Source organism: Pleurodeles waltl, chromosome 3_1 (genome assembly GCF_031143425.1).
Source record: "Pleurodeles waltl isolate 20211129_DDA chromosome 3_1, aPleWal1.hap1.20221129, whole genome shotgun sequence".
NCBI classification, from domain to species: domain Eukaryota; kingdom Metazoa; phylum Chordata; class Amphibia; order Caudata; family Salamandridae; genus Pleurodeles; species Pleurodeles waltl.
In genome coordinates, this window is record NC_090440.1 from 1,437,690,072 (window position 1) to 1,437,708,904 (window position 18,833).

General features: G+C 43.6%; 1 long non-coding RNA gene across 1 annotated transcript; it reads right to left on the bottom strand.

The window, feature by feature from the left end:
- Positions 1 to 2,077: 2,077 nt before the first annotated feature.
- Positions 2,078 to 15,308, bottom strand: LOC138285267 (uncharacterized). The gene is made up of 3 exons (XR_011201555.1): positions 15,101 to 15,308; positions 9,220 to 9,289; positions 2,078 to 2,751 (listed from the first exon to the last, which is right to left on the bottom strand). It is a non-coding gene; the product is annotated as an uncharacterized lncRNA (long non-coding RNA).
- Between the last annotated feature and the right edge of the window lie 3,525 nt (positions 15,309 to 18,833).

An 18,833-nucleotide genomic window follows, 5' to 3' on the forward strand; every position in this document is an offset into this window, starting at 1 on the left:
GACATCTATAGAAGTTGCAGGGACACACAGTTCACCATGAACGTGACTGTTGAACACAGATGAAAGGTTTATTATGATGGGGCAATAAAAACAGAAGGGAAAGAGATAATTGAAGCGATGGCTGCAAGAACTATTGATAAATGGAAGTCAGTCAGCTAAGTATTAATGCAGCAAATCCCAATGTTGGAAAGCCATTTGGGAGTCAATAAAGGTGAGAATTGAAAGCAAAAGATGTATTTGGTAAATCGATGCCATTCAGACCTTAATATGGTGAATATGTTTCCAAGGATGTTGGTGTGTGGTATGAAAAGAAGGCGCAAGAAGGTTGGATGAGACCAATAAGATAAGAACCAGAAATCTTCACAATATAAATATAAATTGTAGGGTGTGAACTAGTCACGGATAGTACATGTGGTACTCAGAGCACACAGGGTATCAGGTAGGATTGTGTGAACCACCATGTTTAGGAGCACAGAGAGGTCAAGTAAGATCAAATTGGAAGACAGGAGATTAGAGAAACACTGTCATTGAAAGAGGGACTGAAGTCCTAGAGGACAGACAAAGTATCAGCTGCAGCAGTAGGCTCTGACTGCATTACTGTGAGGGGTATTCATACTTAGATTTGTCAGAAATGATGAGGAGTGTGCAGGAGATTCAAGTTCAGACTGTGAGTCCCTGTGGATGCCAGTGGATGGCTTAATGTGAAATAAACACAAACTTTTGGAAGTTTGAGGCCACATTGTTGGAGTCGGCATTTTTTGAGGGGTTTGTTATTCTACTTGCTACATGTGCCTGAACACTCAGTTTGAAGTGAAACTTCATCAATGCATTAGTTTTTCCATAAGATTTGGGATAGACCTTTTGGATACTGAAAGACAAATATTTATTTTTTGGCCTGATTTAGAATTTGATGGTAATTGAAAAGTATTGATTTTCGGGAGCAAGCCGTGACCATGGAGTAGAATTCGTCTCCTTAATTTCCTCCTCCATACTGTTTTTATAGTAGAGGAAACTTCCATCTTTACCATTTCTCCAGAAACTGGAGGATTATTATTTACCACTAAACAGAAAAGGAGACAAATAGCCAAGTGAATAATCACTTACTTGAAACCTGTCCCTGAGATTATCTTCCTTTCATGAAAGACCCAAAATATGTGAATTACCTTATGTGGATATAATCGCTTGATGGGAAAGACCATTATTATGCTTATTTAAATACTTTTAATTGCAAAGCTGAAACTTACCCAATATGTTCTTTAAATGTAATCCTTGAAAAACAGAATTAATAAGCACAATAAACACATGCCAGGGTTTTTGTTTACTCCACAGTGAAAGACACAGGGAAGTCTAGTTTCCATCTCCAGCAAGGTTTGTTGTGTCTGCTGGAACAACCAAACACTTTGCTTAGTCAGTTCACTTTAATGTGCCTTAGGATGATGTTGACTTCTCCCTCGCTGGGAGCTGAACTTAGTATGCAATTATACCCATACCATCTCTTCCAGTGTAACAGATACATTCTTGGTCCACTAAGGAAGTTCTGTGCAGTACATCATAACAGCCATTGATGATAGGGATTGAGTGAAGGAAAAAAAACAAGCATGTAATGGATGATTGGCAGGTATATGTTTGCTGGCCTTCTTCAAGGTAAGTCTTTCCAATGTCTTAGTTTATGTGTTCCACTAATGTATAAAACATTGCAATTAAAACATGGCTCAGGAGGAATATCAGAAACACAATTCTTCACTTTTAGAGGACAAATTGCTCTTGGGGTTAGGAGTGAGGGGAAAAGGCCAAATTAGAGGTATTTGCAAAAATGGCAAGTTTTGGCAGACGAGAAATGTATTTATTGTGTCTTTTAAAAATTCTGGATTTTTACTCAATTGGAGTTTTCAGAAGCTAGAAGAATGTAAAATACTGAAGACTTAAATCCAGTTTATTCTACAAATAGCCCAGGTGTCTATAGAACAAAAAGTGAAAATAAGCATTTTCAGCCAAGCCAGAATTCCATGGTGTTTGCAGAAATTTCGGCACAGAATTTTAAACAATGTTAGTAGAAAGAAATGTCAGTCTACAACTATTCAGAATGTTAAACATGATAATGTTTATTCTATATAGTAACAAAATACAGGAACAGCATTTTCTACGCAAGAAATAATTCACCTCCAGCAAATTAGGTCTTACAGGTTTTTTTAACTTTAGTATCTGACAATCTGCATTATCATTGGATCCTTCTGTTTCTGGGTGATATCAATCCCCTCAGCTGCCTAAGAATTTGCTCCGAAGGTGCAAAATCCACATCAATTACTTTGATTCTGTTTGGATTAGAAACACAGTCTTCTTCCAATTGCCCCAAACCCACGGCAGCCATTGGAGGTATCCAGGCAGTATCGTACTTGCTGTGCCAGGTTTTCTGAAGGGGGTGCCCTCTTCTGTCTATCCTTATGACTCTTCCGACATTGACCCTTACTCTCAAGACCACATTGTTCTCCCTCAAATGCGGAGGATAACTGTTTGCTTTCTCAAACTGCCTGCTTACATACACCCCCTTCCCCAATGTGCCGTCGCTTGATCTTTTGAATCCATGCTTGATGATTGATTCAGCAGCCTGCACGGAGGTCCCATGGAACATCACGTACAGCTTCCCGTCAGAGGGTACCACAGCACTTTGCAGGGTGACATCCACATAGCCTTCTGAGTTTTCCTCTGCCCAGTAGTCTTCTACTGCATTCGGTAAGTAACTCATTGTGTTCACTGCAAAAGATGGTCATAAAGAGGCAACCTGTTAGGACAATCTGGAAACTGCAGAGGGAACCTTCCATCAAAAAATGTATGCAAATGACAAAGACATTGGGCTTGATTGACAAACTGGAAGAATAAAAAACCCTTTAAAGTTATTTGTATTTTTAGAGCAAATGTATGATTTTTTTATGAATATCCATACAATTGTTCTCTACCACAGTCAATTGAGTAAATAATGGCACAGGCGAAATTGTAACTGTAATTGTATAATTCTGCAAATTAAAATGCAACACAAATGTGCATTTGCATGTTGAATATTTTTCTTTTGTTTCCTTCATCACCAGGCGACATCTTAAGGATTTTACGGGCCCAGTGCCAAACTTATTTTGAAGCCCCTGTTCCAAACAGCTTTGACTATATGATCCAATTTCAGCTCTTTCATGCCCTCTTTGGCCAGGTCATTGACAGTGCACAGTCATACTTCTCCACATTCTAAATTTGTTTACATCTAAAGTGATGTATATTTTTAATACTGGAACACAGCAGCAGCTCACTAATATTACTGCAAGTAATCTCCGTGACACCCCTCCATTTCTTATATGCGAGGTCCTACTTTGAGCTAAAAGAAACTTTTTATTGATGTTACATAAAAATCAAGAAGCATTAAAGGTCATCAGGGCAAGACTCTTTGTAGAACAGAGTTGCCTCTATCAGGGGGCCCCTGAGAGGCTGGGGCCCCGGGCTAGAGCAACTTGCCCTTTGCCTTAACACGTCCCTGTTCATCACGGCAGGGAAGGGGGGGACGTATTTCTCCCCTAAAGAAGCCTTTCTCCTACACGCCCATTCATTGGGGATGTTTATTTCCCTATTGGCAACTTGAACACACATTTATTGTCATTTGACAGCTCTTTGACAGGAGTAAACTTGCAAGCCGTTTCAGGGTAGGACATGATCTGCTTGTTTTATGAAGACCGTCTTAGCTACATGTTTTTTGTTGTTAACTGATTACAAGCGAACCCATTCAGAAATGTCCACAACCCCTACTGTAAACCTGGATTAGTTGAAACGGAAGTAACATGTCCTGTTGAATGAGTGGTAGGGCTTGGCAGGACGGGGAGATGTGTCATCTATATCAGGGTGAATGGGAGAGCTCTGTGTGAAGACGGGACAGCGTGGTTCTCATCATCATCACAGGAATTTAAAAGCCAGCTGGCCAGAGTACTCGATATTGGCCTTTACTGACAGACTCTGTGCTAGTGGAGAGAGGGCACAGCTGTGCTTAACTGGTGCTTGTAGTTTCCGATGCTGGGCACCGGCACTTATTATTACTTATTATTAAGGGCCGGGGCTTATTCTTCTGCCTCAAGTATTTGCTGCGAGCAAAAGTCACTTATGGGAAAAACGGAAAAAGGGAAAAGCGAAAAAGCGTCACAAAGGAAGAAAGTTGAAATCTGCAACGGTGAGCTGAAGGGGCAGGGAGTGGCTTTATATGGATTGAAGAGGCCCAGGATGGCTTCAGGATTACACCGCCTCAGTATTCCGTGTTCACACATTTAATTGCAGCAGCCGCGTGTTTAAGAGGAGGGCTTTCGGCACCGGCACCTTTGTATTTACAAATTAAACACTGGGGCACAGGCAGGGCTAGAAATTATGAACACACACGGACATAGCCAATAGACCTGTGAGAATGCAGTCAACGTAAGCGCATTAAAGCTAGATAATTTTAAGAAACGTAAGACAGTTTACGTCACTGACGCCGTGTTTTTGTATGTACATGAAAAAAAAGTGCATGGCAAGGAAGCCTTCGTTACTTTCAATGATATAGAAAAATAAAGAACTATAATGAAGACTCCCTTGCCATTGGATCTTCACACGACATGGAAACTAAAAAGAGGAATGGAGTGTAGACAAGGGGCCTTCAATGTAGAAAGCGCTTCGTTTCTACACGAAATACAATCCCCAGCCCCAGTGGTACAAAGGAGAAGTCATTAGGAAGGACGGGCATGCAGGTGACACAGAAGAGACACAAAGGAAAGAGTGAGGCGGAGGGAGGAACATGAGGGTGCTGCGGCTGGAGGGAAAAAAGAGAGAGACCCATGAGAAGGCGGGTTCCAGGAACGAAACAGAGGAGCAAACTTGGGAAAGAGTAGCACACAGAGGAGGGAGCTACATGGAAAGAGGGGGGATGTTGACAAGGGAATTTGGACAAGACAGTGCTTAAGTTGAGCCGGTGGTTGTCTGTTGGTGCGACTGGCACTCATTTTTGGAGATCGGCACTTATTTTTCTGCACCATAGAATTATCAAGAGAGGGAAAAAACACACAGAAGGTGAAAGACTATAAAGAGGAAAAAACTGATACAAAGAGAGAACGAAGGAACTTGCAAAAATGAGATACAGCCGCAGGGGGTTCATTTAGCCGATAAAAGAGGCCTGGGGTTGGGGTGGGAGGGGGGTATTTAGTACGAGCAGCATTAGAATTCATTGATGCACCAACCGCGGGCTTCTGGGCAGAGTTTGGGCAGGGCACTCATTCCATTACAAATTAACCACTGGGGCAAGATAAATGAATTGCCAGACATACAGAAAAGAGGGAAGAAGAGGAGGTTGAACCAGAGCGAGGGGGTAGGTGGGACAAAGGAAAAGCGAGACACAGAAACGTGGGACGGGAAGGAGAGAGTTAGCAGTTGTGGACACAAGAAGGGGAAGGGGAAGAAAGTGACAGGAACGAGGATCAGGGAGCCATAAGCGGGCCCTTCAGATATTAAATAGAGTCCCTCAGTCAGTTCAATGGAGGCACTCCAGTGGAGGCGGAAAGGTGCATCCCAACAGCCAATAGAGCCGCTGGGAAAGAAAAGCTTCTCTGGGCTGAGGCTAGGATTCCAATCTCTATCTGACATCAATACCATCCATTTTCAGCTGTCCCATTTCTGAAGCATTAATGATGTGGCAACAGGCATGTTTCACGTACAGGTGCCTAGCACACAGACCTTTAGGCTTCAGTGTGCTGAACCCAGCTTCATGTATCTAAAAATAAATTTGCCGTGGGACCCAGAAGACTCAGACTATCTCTACGTGGCTGTACATATCTTTTTATTTGTAGAAATAGTTACCAATGTACTTTACACCACCCTTCACGCGCATCTTTGTTTTCACCCGCCCTATTACAACTGTCCAATAAACTCTGGAGTTCTCTTTTCTGTCTCAGGGTTTATGATAACCTTAACCCCAAACAATCTTCAGTTTAAGAAAGAGAGGGTGCACTTATACTGCTGTGCCCACTGACAGCAGCAAGAGCTGAAAAGCACCTAATTCTCCTTTTCTATTTATTGAGGGGAACATGCACCCATCTATTCCTCAGCATTCCCAGAGGGAATTGTCATGTGTTGCAAAAAGGTTACTAAAAATATGTCACATTTCATCTTCATTGTATTCTCCTGGCTAGCCAGTCAGGTTAACGAGGTCTTGTTTGCATCAATGGATTCCTGAACAGTGCACTATGAATAGCTATTTTGCTGCTGTTTAGTGAACTGAGCTCGAATTGCATCATTGGTTGTGGACACTAAGCCCCATATTTATACTTTTTTAGCGCTGCATTTGCATCATTTTTTTACGCAAAAGCGGTGCAAACGTAAAAAATATAATTCTATTTTGTAAGTTTGCGCCTCTTTTGTGTCAAAAATCACGCAAATACGGCACTAAAAAATATAAATATGGGCCTAAGGGCCTGATTTATACTTTTTTAGCGCCGCATTTGCGTAATATTTTGACACAACAGCAGCGCAAATTTACAAAATACAATTATATTTGACGCAAATGCGGCGTTAAAAAAGTATAAATCAGGCCCTAAAGCCCTTATGTATGAACACATTTTCCCACAGACATAGAATGGGTAAAACCCTTTGATACATTAGGCCCTCAATTCCATAGGAAAACCCTCACATATTAGATATTGCAGGACTTCAGATGTTCAGTGCAATATTTCCTTGTTAAATGTTCCAGGGTTTACATTTATTTAAATGAAAATTGCAAAAACATAATGAGCAAATTTGTTAATAAATGAAGATATCTTCACATTTTTCTTTATGTTCTCAGGAAGCAATGATACATATGTATCTTTTACCCCAATATGTTGCCTGAAATGTGTTGAAATAAATCATATAGTGTGCATGAGTTCATAAAGAGAGCGAACGAACGGGTACATGTGTTTAAACAACCTAATACTAATCTCTTGAACAAGGGTACAAAGGTGTGCAAACACTCTAGTTGGGAAAATGTGACATTTTTCTGCTCGCAGTTCAGCAAATCTGCAGGCCCATTTGGGAAAACTTTCTTTTTTTCTTCCTGGTCTCTCAACTCGAACCAGCTTCCACTTTCCATCTGCTACATACAGCACATACCCGATCTAAGCAATCTAGTTTAGCACCAGGAGATTTCTTTGGTGGCAAAGCACTTAGGGCCTGACTTATGAAAAGTTAGCGCCGGGAAACATCCTTTTTTACGACTTTTTTTTTCCGAAAGTCGTGGTTAACGAAAGCGCAACAACGCTTTTTTTAACCACGACTCCGGTTTTTTGTGCCTTAACTACGTATGTTCTGAACAACGAACATGCGTGGTTAAGGTACAAAGAAGGGAGTTGGCAAAGGTAAGTGGTGGGTTTAGGTTTTGGGGAGGGGGTGGGGGTCAGGGGGTTTTAGGTTTTGGGGTGGGGTTGGGGGGGTGGGGCGTTTTTGGTTTTGGGGAGTGGGTGGGGGGTCAGGGGGTTTTAGGTTTTAGGGTGGGGTTGGGGGGGTGGGGCGTTTTTGGTTTTGGGGAGTGGGTGGGGGGTCAGGGGGTTTTAGGTTTTAGGGTGGGGCGTTTTTGGTTTTGGGGAGTGGGTGGGGGGTCAGGGGGTTTTAGGTTTTGGGGTGGGGTTGGGGGGTGGGGCGTTTTTGGTTTTGGGGAGTGGGTGGGGGGTCAGGGGGTTTTAGGTTTTGGGGTGGGGTTGGGGGTGGGGTGTTTTTGGTTTTGGGGAGTGGGTGGGGGCGTTTTTGGTTTTGGGGAGTTGGTGGGGGGTCAGGGGGTTTTAGGTTTTAGGGTGGGGTTGGGGGGGTGGGGCGTTTTTGGTTTGGGGAGTGGGTGGGGGGTCAGGGGGTTTTAGGTTTTGTGGTGGGGTTGGGGGGGTGGGGTGAGGGATGTAGGGTGAATGGTGCCTATTGCTAATGATTTTATCAGGAATGCCTTTACAACGAAATATCGTTGCTAAGGCATTTGTGGTAAAATCATTAGTAGTAGCAACGAGGTCGGTGTTCCGACCTCGTTGTTAAGGCAGTAGTTGTTTTTTAAGTCGTTGTTTCGTCGTACAATCGTTAGCGCCGCCTTTGCGTAATTTTTTGCGTATGGGAGAAGGGGGTTTTGCACCAAAAAATTACGTTAGGCTGGTTAAAGGCAAAAAAAATGCCTCTAACCAGCCTAGTGTCATTTTCTGACGCAAAACCATCCATACCACATGACTCCTGTCTTAGAAAAGACAGGAGTCATGCCCACCAACCCAATTCCCAGCACAGGGGACCAGTGTCCCCGGGGCATGGCCATTGCACCCTGTGCCATGCAGGGGGACCCAAGTTGGGCCCCCGATTGTTCTTTAATTAAAAACAAAAAATGACTTACCTATACTTACCCTACTTACCTGGGATGGGGCCCCCATCCTCTGGTGTCCCTCTTGTGTGGGTGGGGGTGTTCCTGGGGCTTGAGGAGGGCACCTGTGGACCCATTCCATGGTGTTCAACCATGGAAATGGGTCCCCTAACGCCTGGTCTGACCCAGGCGTTAAATAATGGTGGAAAGCAAGCTTTGCACCATTATTTAATCCCGCCTCCCACCCGTGCATCATTTTAGGACAGGGGATAAATATGGGGCTATGGGGTTAGCACCAATTTTTAGATGGGAACGTCGACCTTGTATCTCATTGACACAAGGTAGGTTCACACAACTAAAAAATGCAAACTCCAATATTTTGACGTTACACGGGTCTAACATCAAAATATAGATATATGGAGTTCGTTTTGAGCTGAATTTGCATTAAAAAAAATGACGCAAATTCAGGGCAAATGGAGTATAAATATGCCCCATAATATTTTGTAAAAATGATGCAAAGGCGGTGATAACGTTTCATAAATCAGGCCCTTACCACGATCATACCTAGCATTGCATAACCCTAAAAGAGGATGAAGCATAGTAGCCCGAGGAGGGAAAAGTTGTGTCTCAACAACGAACTACAGTTTAACATTGAATTGAATCGTAATTACATTTATATGGCACCTACTACCCTTAACGAGGCTCTAAAACACTTTGCAACGAGTTACACGCTACTCTAAAACCCAAAGTTAGTGGTTAGACCAGTGTTTTTTTAATTTCGGGTTTAGTCTTAGGCTCAGTTATTCAAGTGTCGAAGGTTTTCTGGTTGGCCAAGAATAAAGACAGCAACACATTATTTTACTTACCAAGGAGACGGGGTCTGTGCTGTGACCTGGTGCTCAAGACGTGCTGAGTTGTAGAGATTGACTTGTGAGACTAGGGAAGAATGAGACATGTTAGTTCAAGATAAATTCAGTCTGCAAACTCAGACACAGCAGTATCTGCGGATAGACCACCCTAGCATTGGGGGTGCAAACTGAGGGGATTTTAGGACAGCAAAAATGAACTTAACTAACATGAAAAGGGTAAAAGGTTTTCTGCTTGTCAGGAGCTCTCAGATCACAGAGGTTACTACATTTTCGGATTGCTGCTAAATTACAACAAACTCTCCCCACAAAAGTAATATAAAAAAGGCATCACGTGTGAAATGTATATTACAATTTATTAGTAGCACCTCTTTATTCTCTGTAGCCTGAGAGGTGCTCAGGGAGAAGGGCGAGAAAGGCAGGTGGAGGAAGAGTGGGGGCGGACAAGTCATAATGGGTAGAGGGGCAGTAGAGGGAGGGGCAATGCGGGGGTGAGGGCGGAATTGATAGAGATGCAGAGGAATGGCCACAGGTGAAGGTAGCTGAACCAAGAAGTGGGAGTGACACGAGGGAGTCGAGGGACAGAGGAGAGGAAGGAAATAGAGGGAAGAAGAGAGATGCAATATGGTGGCTGTAGAAGAGATGTGAAACTGTCCCAAGGCCGGTGTGCATGGTTCATCCAGTCTTGGTTTTACTTTGCATTCTAGTATATGTAGTTCTGTAGGTTAAATTATAAATCTGTCTACTACCAAAGCGACAAGCATTGGCAGAGCCAATATGTCTGGTGTTGGCATTTAGGCCTTTTGACCTTTTGGCTTTGTCAATGCAGTTTTTTTTAAATGTTTTTGCTAATTTTTACTATGGAAAATACCACAGAGCCCTCATATGTCTAAAAGCAAAAAGATTATTTTGTCTCACACAGCACACACTGTCATAGTAGTCCCTGGCATTGAAGGGAACTACTTTGTGTGCTGAAAGGGTAGAATGTCATCACTCATTGTGAAGTTACTCAATGGCTGAAAGGGGCTGACCCTTTGCCCCATGCCATATCTGAAATGTGAATAATACAAAAACAGACCAATGGATTAAGAGGGCTGGGTAAACACCCATTTAAATAATTATATTACACATACAATTTTATTAAAATAAAAAAGGTATTGGCTAACATCACATATTACAAGCATTTGCAATGGAATAGGTCTCCCATATTTAGAACAAGTTAATTGTCATCTTTTGACGACAGCAACCACAAGCAAATACAAAAGAAAACATGCCTGGAAACTGAGGAAAGAGGACTCAGCAAAATAAAAAAGTTAGCTTTAAACAATAAAACGTAGTAATTTTGTTTGTCCTACTGAGCAAGTTTTTGACAGTCACAAGCCTTCTATTTGCGGGGCACTAGAAGTTAAAAAGAACAAATAGTTCCTTGATCACGCTGGGAGCAGCGGACGGGTACTAATTAAGTTGAATCAATTAGTGCTTGATCCCTGCTCCACACAGAGAAACGGAAATGATGCCAGGCAAACCAACAAATGGTGAGCAACAGACCGGTTCCAAGCCCTTTACTGAACACAACAGTCTCGCAAGCGAGATGCATGCATCACAGGCTCAACTCTAAAAAGCAGGGGTAGAGGAGTTACTTAAACCTAACAATTGTGGATTTAAAATCTCAGATGAAAGAGCTTTGGAAGGAGGGAGGGGGAGAAAGGAAGAGACAGCGAGAGAGAGAAAGAGAGAGAAAGAAATGAGGGCAATAGAAGATTAAAGAGAGAGGGCAGGAATTAAATGGAAGGGAGAGGGCATGTGATAAAGAGAGAGTGGAAGTGAAGTAGGAAGAAATGGTGAGCGAAAGGGAGACAACGAAAAGGAAGCAAGGAGCAGAGGTGAGTAAAGAAAGGATGTGGTGGGATGGTGGGCAAATGAAAAGTGCTGGACAATAGAGAGGTTGCAGGAAAAAGTGGAAAAGGGTGAGGCAGTTAGCCAGGGGCAGCGATTAGTTTTACACGTGTCAGATATGAGGAACAAATCTAGTACAGGTATCATTTTGCATCCTGAGTTTTGTTGTTTCACATTTGATGTTGTAAACACAGGGTGACATTCATTAGAATACAAAAAAGAAACATAGGAATGCATGAAGAGCCTGCAGCTGCTGTGGAGCAACTAGACACACCGAGGGGAAGGGGAGTGGTTGGGAGAGAGAAATACATGAGATAGGAGGGGGAAGATGCTGGTAGAAAGTTTGAAAGAAGACAATAACAGAGAAATGAGAGAGAAAGAGAGAGAGGGGGGGTAGGAAGGGAGGTTAAAAAACGAAATTTGACTAAGAGTTAAAAACTGAAATGGAGGGACAGCGCACGAAAGGGATAGTGAATAAAAGGGAAAAAATGAGGGAAAGAGAGCGCGACGAGACCTGGCCAGGTTCTTGCAACTCTTTACCCCACATTAGCACTAAAAAACTCTAACTCCTGCCTCGATGTATTCCACACCCCCAAAAGTACCAGTTGCCCTGTACAAGCAACAGACCATTCAACCTGAACCCAACACTAGTCCAGGATTACCTGCATCGATTCAACTTCCTTGTACCCCTCTGCCAGCCTTGAGGCATTCACCCGCTCCCTTCATTACGAGTCCTCCAAGCACAGACGGAACACCTCCACCTCTTTAGTATCAGCCCCCCAGCACCACTTGTGCTGACCCCACCCATAATTCAGATCTCCTTTGCCAGCCTCATCATTCCAATCTCTCTAATATCAGTCCTATATTACTAAGCTCCACGCCTAATCACCTCACCCGGTACCCCTGTGCCACCCTTGCTGCATCCTACCTCTTTAACTACCAGACTCCATCCTTAGCCACTTTCTGCTAATTTTCATTAGCCGTCTATGGCCCAGATTGAAGAGCACCTAGCTCCATTCTAACAACACATTAGCATCATTTCTTTTTACGGTAATGTGGTGTTAGATGGCCAAAAACGCAAAGCCATATTTACAAAGTGGCACAATGCATGCATAATGTATGCAATAGGGGCGTTCCCCTGTAAGGGGGGCTGGAAAAGATTTCTTTGCATCATTTCTTTCAGCCCTTTTTACGCCTGCTCTGATCAGGCATTAAAAGGAGGCTCCCATTGGTTACAATTGGCCTCTGAGTGTTTTGCAGGATTATCGTCAAACTTTTTGATACTAATCCTGCATCAAATTAGCATAAACATTCTGACGCTAGTTCCCTAACTACCGCCATGGTGCGCCGTATATTAAATATGTCGTACACATGGTGGCGTTGGGGGGGGCACTAAGGGGCGCAAGAAAAGAGGTGCTGCACTAGGTCCAGCACCACTTTTCATAAATATGCCCCGAAGTATCTTCTCCAAAGCACCATTAGAAGCCTCCATGCATTGCCACCTTCTGTAGCACCAGGTCTTACTACCTCCTCATTCAGCCCCAGAATCAGCCCCAAATCACCAGTCTGTGTAACTCCCAATTACTGCACCCAGCCTTCACCCACACACCCACGTCAGTCTGTTCAGAGCCTTTGACACATTGGCACATCACATTATACCACCTCCTTTGATGTCCTTTCCTTTTATGTCATTCCTGTCCCATCGCTTCCTGTGAAATCCCACGTCAAAGACCACACCTTAATTGTGAGCCCCCAGCCACAGGAGACTTGAGAAATGACATCTCTTTACACATTATGTGCTCTATTCTGCATTTAATGATATCTTCAAATCTACAGAAAACAATCAGTACGTGACTTTGTAAATAGCACTTACTCTTACATTCCCAGTGATATCTCTACAAGCTAGTGATGCAAATCAGTCTCAGGAGTATTATTAGTAAGACTATTTTGTTAGTATTCCTAATTTCCTTAGAATCATTGGCATAGTACTCTTTTGGGTCAATACTAGTAACATTCAGGCCCTGATTTATACTTTTTTACGCAAAACTGCGTTAGCGCAGTTTTGCATGAAAAAGTATGGTGTCGGCCTGCCCATTCCAAGACGCCGGCAGGGCGCCATATTTATGGAATGACGCTAGCCGGCTCTAATGCCCTGTTAGCATCCTGGTAAAGGACGCTAACAGGGTGGGGGAGGTGTAGGGCAAAACGTAGCTTGTGCGCCGAATTATGGCGCTACACTGTTTAGAGACAAAAAATGCCTCTAAGCAGTGTAGCGCAATTTTCTGGCGTACAACCCCCATGGACATGGCTCCTGTCTTAGTAAAGACTGGAGCCATGACCACCACCCGAATGGCCATGCCCAGGGGACCAATGTCCCCTGGGCTTGGCCATTGGGGCCAGCGCTATCCAGGGGGCCCTAAATCAGGGCCCCGAGTGGGAACTAAAAAAGAAATACTTACTGGGGCTTACCTGGGATGGGTCCCCCATCCTGTGGTGTCCTTCTGGTGTGAGTGGGTGTGGGTGTCCCTGGGGCCAGGGAATGGCACCTGTAGGCTCTTTCCATGGTCTCTGACCATGGAAATATGCCTACAGGTCCCCTAACGCCTGCCCATACCCAGGCGTTAAATAATATCGCTAAGCAAGCTTAGCACCATTATTTAAGGCCCCCATCGCCCGTGCTGGATTTTAGCAAGGGGGGATAAATATGGAGCTAAGGCCATATCGTCCTTTTTTGGACGGGAACTACCTTGCATCTCATTGATGCAAAGTAGGTTTTCACGTCCAGAAAACAACGTTAACTCCATAACTTTCCAAAGGATAAAAATTGAGTTAAGTTTGTGCTGAAATAGCGTAAAAAGAAAATTACGCTATTTCTGCGCAAACAGAGTATAAGTCTGAGTCTCAGTCTTAAATTTCAAACAAATCTTGCATACGTTAAAACCCATGCAAAGCAGCCCTAAAGTAGAAGTAAATAAATATATCGAAAAGGGATACATCTGGTTATATTGAGAAACAGAAATTCAGGTAGATTCTAAGGGAACCGTGCCCAGATCAAACATGCAGTCGGAAAGATGCTCGATCCCACGTTATCTGTGGCAACCCAGTGCGTTGCTCCTCTGCCATTCAATGCCAGGCTTAAACCATAGCTCATTCTTTCAATTGCTTTGAATGGTAGATGAGTCGGCATGCACTGGTTCTCTCACACTGCCATAGGACTGCTGTAGGCATAGGCGCAGCTACACGATCACAGTGATTTAGCAAGTGCATTTCACTACCCACCATGTATGACACCAACGACCAGATGGGGGCAGCAGGCCACCATGTCTGTGATTGCTTTTACATAAAGCAATCTTTTTGATTTTATTGCAGCCTGTTTTCCTTAAAGGAAAACTGGATGCCTTTAAAAAATTAATGAAAAGATTTCTTTTAATTTTTTAAGAGTAGGCAAGTGAGACCACTGCCTGCTCTTAAAAAACTTTTCCGCTTCCATTCACAAAGGGGAAGGGATCTCTTGGGACCCCTTCCCGATTGCAAATGGATTACCATCAACTTGAAGTTAGTGGTAAGTGAAAACGTTTGCCAACGCTGTCATGGTTGCAAAACATTCATACATGCCAATGCAATTAGGTGCTGGAAGGGGCGCCCTAAACACACCCAATTATAATACTGAGTCGCAGAAGCAAATTGATATTCACTGAAGAAGTTATGGAGTCGCATTTTGCTCTGGTACATAGAAAAAAATAGGAAAAAAAGGCATTTTTACGGTCGGAAATCGGAAAAATGTTTCGTACATATGGCCAGTAACGACTACAGTACAACACAAACAACAAGCTAGGATCATCCTGATTTGCTGTTGATCTTTAAAATGGGTTTGCTGTTTCCCGTTCACAAAGCATCTCAAAATGCAGGTAAATTCCAGATTACACTGAGGCTGATGCGAAACGTTTTACGTTTAATAGAGCATTTCATAAAGAGGAATACTCACCTAAGGGAATGACGCGCAGATGTGCTTCAGAGGCAGACAGCTCCAGAGTACTATATTCTTCCAGATGGGAAACTTTCATCTTCGTTTCTCCCGTCCGCTCCTCCCACTGCCAATGGTTTCGTTTCTTTACTTGGAGGTTTTTACGGGAAATGCCAAGTTTCAATATGACAAGGTCGACTCCAGGATTCTCAGCCTGGGAGGGCCAGGAAAACATCTGGGTAGGTCAGGAATATGCATCGGGGGGCGGGGCAGGCAAAAAAGAACAAAGGTTTAGGGAATACATGGCGGTTGCATCTCTGTGCCCGCTGTATAAAACAGCCTCAACATGTTCATGTAGTTGTTACATGAACTACAAACTTGGGCTGCACCCCAAATTATTTTGTCATTCTTTAAATAGGCTTCCTTGATGGCACATTAAACAAACGTTTTGCACTGCTCATGATTGCAAATAGTTTTAATGCCGGGGAACTACTGTATGCTAGCTTCATCAAGTTTTAAACAACATTTGTTGGAGTTGAGAGGAAATTATTATCGAAAAAAAATAATAACTGGGGAACTCCATACTGTCACAGGCTACCTGGCACCTACTCAGTAGAACCTCAGTTCAATTAAAGGTTAACAACTCCTCTATACTTGCGGGGGGCTGAAACAAGGTTGTGTGTCATACTTCTCTTCTTCAGCCTCTACGTAGCAGACTAACGGACTGCTTTGGCCAATCATTGATCTTGATCCCCAAAAGCAGAACCTGATATCAGTAGTGCAGTATGCGGCTGGCATAATCATATTGAACTAAGTTAGTATTGTCTTGTAGCATCAATTAAGTGCTATTCACATGTACAGTGAAAACAATAAGATAAAAGTAAAAACAACAGACACAATTGTTTTAGTATTTGGCAAAAAAGGTCAATAGTGTATGAATAGTATGAGTAGTCAAGCATTTGCAAAATTACTAGCTTACAGGTATCTTGGTCTGGTTCAATGAAAAGGGCAGTGATCATTATTAATGAGCGTAGGTAAACCTGAAAGCTGCTTCTTAAGTAATCGTTGCACACATTATTTACTCACTTTGCAGGCCTAACAGCAAAACCAATCATAGATGCAGCAAGCGACATATTTCTGTTCACTTTGGCCTGTGATGCAAAAACATAACTAGGGAAACTCTTAAAGAGGTTGGGCAGTGAACCACGTAGCTTGCTCTGATTATTCCTGTTACCTCACTCCCTCTCACTAGAGCAGTCTAACCAAGTACACTGTGTGAATGAAGCTTGCTTTGTCCTGATTTGGCACAAATGAGAAGTTCAGAGGGCCACATTAAAATCTCTGTTTTTTTGAAGTTGCTTGGCTTAAGGGCTTCCCCCCATTACTCCCATGGATTACATTCATACTTACATAGTAACATTATTGGCTATGCAGTAGATAAGGCCCATTGGATTGACACTTGGGGCCTCATTACGAGTGTGGCAGTCTTAAGACCGCAATATTACAACCTTGGTGGTCTGACCACCAGCTCCACCAGGATCCATGATCCCAGCAGCCTGGCAGTGGCGGAGATCGTAATCCGCCAAGGCAGCGCTACATGCAGCGCTGCCCTATGGATTACGACCTTGCTGTCCACCAGCCTTTTCAAGGCGGTAACACTGCCATGAAAAGGCTGTCGGAGAACAGGTTCAGGGGGCAAAGGGGGTCCCCTGCGCTGAGCATGCACTTGGCATAGGTAGTGCAGGGGCCCCTCTGGCCAGCACTATCGCAATGTTCACTGTCTGCTCAGCAGACAGTGAGCATTGTGAGGGTGCTCGTGCATCATGTTGGCTACAGCATTGCCGCCGGCTCAATTACGAGCCGGAGACAATGCTGTAGCCTGTATCCCACTAGGCCGGCAGGTGGGAACTCAGGTTTCCGCCCGCTGACCAAGCGGGAAACTCATAATAACTCCAGCAGGAAAGTCACCGCATATGTGGCGGCCACCCTGTTGGGAGTTTGGCAGAAGGACTTTCCCATTCGCCAAACTCATAATGAGGCCCATGGTGTATTTAAAAGGATACTAACAAAACATCTACATTACAAATCATACTTAGAAGAACTAACTAGTTTCTTAAATTAAACATGCTAAGCTAGGGCTAACTACCTACTCCTGCAGTAAGCTGTAGAAATATCTGTTAGACCTGCTTCCTATCTTTTGTTTGTAGAAGTAAGGTTTGGGGCTTTTCTCATAGGAGGAACAATGCCAAGTGTGCATACACCCAAACCTTGCAGGCTGCTGTAGATTCTGAAATAATATCAAAGAATTTCCTATGCATGTAATTTATTGTTTCCTTAAGCTTCAAAACTAATGAAGAATGAACAAGGTATATAACATTTCTCTTCACAAGCAGGGGAGGCTGCTCCACAATGGTGAAGGAGCGTCACCCCTCTGGCTAAGAGCCAGCAGCTGAAAAGTAAAACAATATTTAATTATTATTTTATTTTTCAACAGCTAGCTCAGCCAGCATGTGCAGGGCGGGGCAGGGCTGGGCTATGAGATGGGGGGAGGAAGAGTGGAGTGGCGTCACTAAGTGCAATGTCAGTTTGGCCCGCTGTCTTAGGCTGGCCAAACTGACATGTGCACTTATGAGCATATTTAAGAGCCCCTAGTGCCACCGGTGCATCACGTTTGGTGATGCTCCGGTGACGCTAACCACTGCTCCATATTTACAAGGAGGTGTAACACCACTTTTTGTGGAGTTACACCTTGTTGTGAATATGGGCCCCCCGGACGCAGTTTTCTGCGTCAGAGGGACGTGTAATGGGTGTTGAAGTGGGCGTTCCACTTCAACACCCATTGCTTTTGATGCTGCCCCAGATTTACAAGTAATCGTAAATCTGTGGCAGCGCCAAAAACTAACAACACCACAGGGGTGGCATTAGCATGGCAAAATGAGGAGGAATACTTTTATTCCTCCTCCATTTTTTTTGCTTTTTCCATGAGTGCTGCATTCTGCAGCAGACATAGAAGAAGCAAAATGCCATGGACGATTGTTTATGTGCAGGAAGGTGTCCCACGTTGGCTTAAATCTGGGCTTTAGGTTTCTCCAACCCTAGTGCATTGTCTAAGCGGCAGACCAAGCTGCTCAGACCAATCCTGGTGCAGCTCTCATGCTGGGTATAGCATGAGAACAGTGCCAAGACTGCGTGAGGAGCGGGTGTTGGTGTCCCAGGGACTAATGGGACACCATGAGAAGAGCAGAGGACCGAGGCGGCAGGCAGCAGCGCCGGGAACAGTATGTTTGTTTTTATTATTTAACTATTTCCCCTGTACCTGACGTCGCCCCCTACTCCCACCTTGAGATTTGCAGCAGCCGGTGCTGTTCACAAGACCAGGCATATAAAACTGTGTTTTAGTAGTAATGCCTTAATTACGTATGCAGAACCCTCAACTCACAAGCGATTTGTGAAATGTACTGGTGCCATATTGAAAAGGACTGAGTCGTAGAAAACTGCTTCTTAATATGTATTGGAGATTACCCATGACTTACAATTCATTTTAGCTTCTTTAGTGAAGTCAGGTACTGCCAAACTTTTAAATTATAACTGTAAGTATTTATCGTTTAGAACAGTGATACTCAAAGTACAGCCTGGAGGCCTCATCCGTCCCTCCTGATCTTTCCATGCGGCCCCCAGTGGAGCAGCAGCACTAGGCTGTTACTTACTTTACAAAGTAGTAACATTTGTAAAGATATTAAGTACATGGTCACTA